Here is a 7,415-nt window from a genome sequence, read left to right as displayed (position 1 = left end):
CGAAAAATGTCCCCTTGATAACTTTTACTAGTCAGGTAAGGTTAAAAATAGGAAAAATATTGAAACTCTTTGGTCATTTTTGAGAGAGACGCTGATGGTCTAATCAGAAAGTGGTACTGCCAGACCCGGAGATCAGCTGAATAAATTCCAAAACGGTAAAAATCAAATGTTCAGCTCTAGGGGAGCTGGAAAATTAGTATATTTTAAAAAAAAAATGGAGTGTCCCTTTAATCATGAACGTTATGTTGCAACACAAACAAGAAACATAACTGATGTTAATGTTCATGAATTATTGAACGCCAATATAAGCAGCCATGGTTGTGAAGTATACACAGGCCGAAATAGCTCAGTTGGGAGAGCGTTAGACTGAAGATCTAAAGGTCCCTGGTTCGATCCCGGGTTTCGGCAATTTTGTTTTTCTTTTTCTCAACTCAGACTACAGAGCCGTAATAATTACTCCAGTACGTAAATGCTACGCTTAAAATGTTTAAATGTTTAATGTAAGATCAATCTCTATCGCTACAAATGAACAGTACGTCTTATAATTTGCTGTGCTTGCATGTGATGCACGTGGTGTAGAAATCATGGCCTGCTGATGTCGCTGTGCGCAGTTACAAATAATCGTACAGCAGCTGCAATTTTAATCCGCCAGAGGTCGACATTGCCCCAAAAAAGGTAACACCACGTGAAAACCGCAAGAGGGGACAGAACGTTTTGAACTAGAAAATCAAGGAACTCGACTGCAGAGTGCAAACCAAGATTATGGTACAGTATGTTGATTCATTGTGTATTTTCTCAGATTCCAGTTGCAAAATTTTGTTTAAAACATAAACCCTACGCAATTATTTTATTATATTTAAAGTGGCATTATGTTTTAGTCTTTACATAGGCTGTTTGTATGTAACATTAAGAATAAATATTGGAACATTACAAGCTTACATCAAATCAGTTTTTGGCCACAAATGTATCATAGACCTTCCTAAGCATTAGAGTTTTGGACTTGTAATGTAAGCGTAGCTTTTCTAATGTTTACACACTTTTTATGACATACATACAGACACATATTTGAAACACATTTGACAACATGTATTACACAACTAATGTGACCTAATGCCCCCCACATACTGCCTTATTTACACACGCGCGCGCGCACACAGAAAGATTTTGTCTTCTGTTGCTTGTGTGTGTCACATATTAGTCAAACCCTTTTTGATTGTTAACTATATGCTTGTACTGTACATTGTGTTTATTGTAGCCACTCCCCAGTTAGTTTTTTAATTTTCCCTAGAGGAGACTGAACCCTATGAACCAATGCAAGTTCAAGGCTGGGACACTTAATTAAATTGATTATATGCCATCACCACCAGCATGGGTGTAATGCGTTACAGAACCAAGACAAAATTGGAATGCAGTATTTTTGCATGACATTTGCTGAGCATTTTGATTTATGCATTTGGCAGACACTTTTATTCAAAGCGACTTAAAATGCATTAGCAGGAATAACTTACATGTTTTATCAGTATGTGTGTTCTTTGGGTTTGAACCTATGCTCATTTACACTGCTATTGCAATGCGACACCACTGAGCTAAACAGGAGCTGTATTGCTTATATTTAAACATATTAAATAATGGAGCTGAGATTGATACGTTCCTATTAAAGCTAAAATACAATTAGCTGTGATAATTGTAAGATACAAGATATGTTTCAATTTGTTTGGAAAATGGCTGAATGTGGGCCTATTCATCACTGTAGGTGAACATTAATTTTTAGACAGGTTTAGATTAATCCAGAACTAGGCCATATTTATATTAGAACTAGGGATGCATATCAATTAATCGCGATTAATCTATAGCAGAATAAAAGTTTTTGTTTACATCATATATGTGTGTGTACTGTGTATAATAACTTTGTATAGTTAAATGCACACACATGCATGTATATATTTAAGCAATGTTTACATGTGTATATACATTTGTATATTTATGTATAATTTATATTATATATAAATATAAATACTTAATATATAAATATATTTTTTTCTTAAAATTATACATGCATGTGTGCATATTTATATATACATAATTATTATACACAGTTCACACACATATATGATGTAAACAAAAACTTTTATTCTGCTATAGATTAATCGCGATTAATTGATATGCATCCCTAATTAGAACATTTATGCCACTTTTTGTTATGCCACTTATAATACAGATTTGTTTGTGTATTTATGTCTTAACTGTTATAATTATTTGCTACTGTCCAATATCAAAATGAATGTTGAAAACCTTTCTCTCCATTCAACAGAGATACCTGCACTTTTATGGCATTCAGGGCTGATTTTTCCAGCTTTTTGTAAATTGACCAGCCTTTTAAAAACCTCTCCTGGTTTTTGAATTCCAAGAAATGTCTGTTTATGGTTTTTCTCAATAAGATAAAGGAACAGAAACACTCGCATCTCAAAGTGAGAAGAGGTTAAAGGTCAAGATTAACAACACCTTTTTCCGTGACCTCTGGTACAGGAGGTGTGTTTGTTATGCTGGATGCTTTTAGTTACCTTAGTATCATTGTAGTGTACATATATAGATAAATAGTGTTCGCTCATAACACATCAGCATTTTTTATGCTTATGTTATGAATCACGTAAGCATGTGTACTTGTGTGTGTATACTGTATTCGTAATGTTTTGATCTAATCAATGTTTCTGTAGCAAGTGATGTCATTTTCAAAGCAGAGCGACTTCATACAGACAGAAATTGTGTTGAGTAGTCAAACACGTTTAGCAGGGTGAATAGCACAACATGGACAGACGGTCTGCATACTGACAATGATGTGAGACAGATGCTGAAGTGATAATAACTGTCCTTTAGTGTTGTCTAGGCTAATGACAGTCCTGAACTGCATCACAATCATCCATTAGTCTCAAATCACAAAAAAATTACATTAGCTGCAGCTGGGTTTCCACAAACTGGATCACATTTTTTACATTGTGACAATTAGGGGTGCACCGATATATTGGCCAGTGATGAATGCTTGCTATGCTTCTCAATGAAATACGGTGAAATGCCGCTACATCCAAAAGCCAGGGGGCGCTCTTGTGCAGAAACTCAATATGCGCTGCAGACGAAGAACCATACACACGGAGATCCAGGAAATGATATTGCTGTACTTCAAACCTTTTCAGGTATTTTCATGATAATAAAGAATATGTGTAATAATTATGTTTGACAAATGTTGCTTTTTCAAATGCGTGTTATAAACGACTCAAACTAACAGTGATTTCAGATCGATAAGGACTTACTGGTCAAAAGCCGTAGTACACGAAATAGCAGTGAATACTATAGGCTTTGTGATTCAGAAAAGTTATCGGCCACGTATTATTAGTGTATTTCGGCATTTATCCGTGCACCCCTAGTGACATTTAAACACACCTAACCTATATGATCATCTCTTATGTAAAAACATTGAAAATGTAACGCCAGAAGCTTGTATCTAATGCAACTTACATGCAAGTATACATTGCATACTTTTATCAGCATGTGTGTTCCCTGGGTTCAAACCCATGACGTTTTGCACAGTTAACACAATGCTCTCCCACTGGGATATGGAGCAATAACATTTCTTAGCATTATGGGTGTAGGAGTGCTTAAACGCAATGAAAATGCATGTAAAGTCTGAAACGATAGCAAAAAAGTAAGCAACCAAATGTGGCGTGTTTACAAACTACAATTGGTAGCTTATCCTTGTGTCTGTCAGCATGGTTTAATGCATATCAAGGTCACGTTACCCTTTTTTGGATGCTGTTTGTGTGTGTTCTGACTGAAGTATAATAGCTTTACTGGCAGGGGTCCAGATTGACTGCAGGCTCCATCTGTCCTGTGCTATACAAAACAAATGTTTTCAGTGCTCCTAACTTTAGCTGACCTAAAAGATGAGGTTTTGGTAAATTGCCATAGTAACTGCTCAAACTGAGGAACACAACTTGATCTCAGCACAAGGTTCATAATAGCTAGTATCAGGGATGGGCAGTATTTCAAATACATGTATTTAAAATACGTATTTGAAATACAAAATAGTATTTTGTATTTTGTATTTTAAAGCCTTTGAAAAAAATGAAATGTAATTTGTATTTAAATACATTTAAGATGAGTATTTTTGTATTTTTAAAATACTCAAAATACTTTGAGCCAGTCAAGCAGTGAGGGTGCTGTTTTCATGCATCAACTAGTTCAGACCAGAGCAGGTAAGCAAATATATCTGTGCAGCTTTTAGTGGGCAATAATTGAAATGTTGGAGTTGGAAAAAAAAGCAAGGGCGATTGAATTATTGGGTGTGATGTGATTTGTGTCGCAAAAGGAAATTCAAATTCACACTTGCACATTGGCAGGCAGTTGCACTTGCACGTTGCACGACTGAGACAGAGTGTGGAACGCTGACAAATAGGCCTACACTTTTGACTTAAAGGAAAACCACAATTTTTAATATTTTCCTATGTTCTTACCTCATCTTAGACAAATTAATACATAACTATCTATTTTCAATGCATGGAGGAAGAGCACTTACTTTGCAGCATTTCGACCTCAGCGCGCAGTATACTGCGCCAGAGGTTGAAGTGCTGCAAAATAAGTGCTCTTCCGCCATACAATATAGTTCTCATTTTTATTCACTTAAAAATCACGTTTTACTTTGTGCAACCATACTTACTCGTGTAAGTACTGTCTTTGAATGGGGAAAACATGGAAGTGTTTTGTGGCTTCTAAATTCTTCCCTGTTTAGATCCTAAGGAATAAATGGGACTAGGCTGGGAGTCTACATTCATGACACGCGGTGCAAAGATGAAGTGCACATATTGAAAAAAGATAGGCATGTATTCATTCATCTAAGTTGAGGTAAGAACATAGTAAAATATTGAAAAACTGTGGTGTTTTGCTTTAAAGGCCCTTTCACACGTGACGCGGCAAGTGGTAGAATCAGCAGCACACAGTTGCTGATTTCTTTTTAGCTTTGTGCAGTTGAAGCCTTGTTTACACGTTTGCAATTCGCATGGCTCTACTCTACGGCCTGAACCTGCTGAACCGGCAGGCTCCTCAGTAAACCTACAAGACTTTTATGCTTGACATGCTCTCCGTTGTATAATTCTGTAAATAGGGACTTTAAGCAACAACTGGGAATGAATCGGCTACGGCGACCGGAAGTATGCTGTCACACCGCCATAGCCAGGAACGTAAAAATCACTAAGCAACTGTAAACAGGACAGCGCAACGCGGCATTAATTCATTTATTGAGAAACTAAAAAATGTCATTTAAAAATGCAAGAGAATGCATTTTTTTTAGATTTTAGCAATACTTGAAAACATTGAATACTTAAAAATCTTTAAAATTAGCTTAAATTTATTTTTTTTAACACATATTATATAAAAGACTTGTGGTACAATCATAAACTGATGCAATTACAAAGTCATTTGCCATAAAACATAACATTTATTTACACAATCTCTCACGTTGTAGCGACTACGGCAAATCAGCTGGGGCACGTTCAATCTCACAACGGTGCACAACGTTTTGCTACGGTTTCCGGGTTGAACGACACGTTTCCTGGAAACGGTGTGCAACGGAATGCAACAGGTTTTAGAAGCGTTTTCTCTTGTTTGGTGGGTGTGTCAGAAATGTCGGCCCAATCAGCGGTAAGATGTATAAAACCACGCGGTAGTAAAGAGACAGCTCGCTCAATGGGTTCATGTTGGAATGTTGTCTTTCATTCTGGACGGCAAGGTCAGTGACTGTAACATTGAGGGTCTTTTACAGTATTAAACACACATTTATAACGATTTCATCAGGCTTCAGAAACATTTAAAAAAGAACACAAAGAATGACCTCTCAGCTACCGTAGTTGCAACTCTTTCGTCATCACAACAGGGCGTTCAACGCATCACCGTTTCTGTTTAATAAACGTTGTGCAACGTTTTGTCGGGGCTGAACGCAGCCCTGTTCTCCCATAGTAGACCATTACAGTAGAACGTCGCAAAGTAGCAGTTAAATTCGCGCATGTGCAATACAACGCCAGAATGGCTGTTGCTTAAAGGCCCTAAAGACAGAGGGCGACTCGTGAGTAATTGTTCTCAAAACCATCAAAAAGCAGCGATGAGAGAAAGTAGTTTGCCGAATAATTTGTCAAACACTTGTCTCGTGAGAAGTAAATACGTTTAATTTTTTTCACATATAAACTGTTTAGGTTGTGGGTTGATGACACATGAAAAAGTTTTTATGATGATTTTATAAAACATCACTTTACTTGAATGGGTGTTCATAAGGCTGACATGACACATTCATAATCATGAAGGGGATTTTATGGACATTTATGACAACTGTCATTAAGTGTCATTTGTTCAGTTTTGTCATTTTTATTGCAAAGATGACATTGTTTGAGATGTCTTTGTTATGACAACTTGACATTAACCCATACATCATAACTTGTCATGACAACTTGACATTAACCAAGACAACATAACTGACCACTTTTACCAGTGATACAAATTGAACACTTAATGACATTTAAATCACAGTTTAATGTAACCCACAAAGCTAGGTAGCTTGTTAAGTTTGATAATGATTGTTTATGATTTATAACAAGTTGTGTTGTATTGGTTTATGTGTCAAGTTGTCATAAAAAAGATATCTCAAACAATGTCACCTTTGCATTAAAAATGACATAATTGAGTAAATGACACTTAATGGCAGTTGTCATAAATGTGCATAAAATCTTCTTCATGTTCATGACACATGTCATGTTATGATTAGGTGTCATGTCAGTCTTATGCACACCCCTTCAAGTAAAGTGTTACCAAGTTTTTTTTCTAGTTTTTTCATTTCCTACAGGGCAGGGGAAAGCAAGTTTCTAAGCAGTTGCACACATCTAAATGCTTTTTGGCATTCAGAAATAGACAGTGATAGATTTCAGCCTAATATGGCTACTTGCACTGAATCACAAATTTCACATGTATTTTGTGTATTTTCAAAATACAAAATACTGTATTTGTATTTAAATACATTTGTCCTCACAGTATTTTGTATTTGTATTTAAATACATTTTTCGACACAGTATTTTGTATTTGTATTTGAAATACATTTCCATGTATTTATGCCCATCTCTGGCTAGTATACCGCAGCTGAGCTTTGGTCTTCACATAGACTACCTTAGGGAATGGAGGTGTAATAGAAGAGATATGGTTTTAAGCACACTCCATTTTCTATTTCAGGTCTTTCCTTTGTTTGGCTTTCAATCTTGACATGCAGCTGACACGTGTTTTGCTCTGAGAGCGAAAGAAGCACTTTGAGATTTGGACAAAACTCTTTCAGCTATGTACAGATGAGCACACCAAAAGTAAGACCATTAGTCACAATACACAAAAAC

The 7,415-nt window shown here is 36.1% G+C and overlaps 1 long non-coding RNA gene and 1 other non-coding gene across 2 annotated transcripts in view; both read left to right on the top strand.

The window, feature by feature from the left end:
• The first annotated feature begins 335 nt into the window (after positions 1-335).
• trnaf-gaa (transfer RNA phenylalanine (anticodon GAA)) lies at positions 336-408 on the top strand. The gene has a single exon. It is a non-coding gene; the product is annotated as a tRNA-Phe (tRNA).
• A 2,127-nt stretch (positions 409-2,535) lies between these two features.
• Positions 2,536-7,415, top strand: part of LOC129450431 (uncharacterized) — a 31,357-nt gene continuing 26,477 nt past the window's right edge. The window contains exons 1-2 of the long non-coding RNA XR_012370739.1: positions 2,536-3,188; positions 7,261-7,385. This is a non-coding gene — a long non-coding RNA (uncharacterized lncRNA). The remainder of the gene's footprint in view (positions 3,189-7,260; positions 7,386-7,415) is intronic.

Source organism: Misgurnus anguillicaudatus, chromosome 8 (genome assembly GCF_027580225.2).
Source record: "Misgurnus anguillicaudatus chromosome 8, ASM2758022v2, whole genome shotgun sequence".
NCBI classification, from domain to species: domain Eukaryota; kingdom Metazoa; phylum Chordata; class Actinopteri; order Cypriniformes; family Cobitidae; genus Misgurnus; species Misgurnus anguillicaudatus.
The sequence above is the reverse complement of the archived record's forward strand: the minus strand, read 5'-3'. Positions and strand labels throughout refer to the sequence as shown.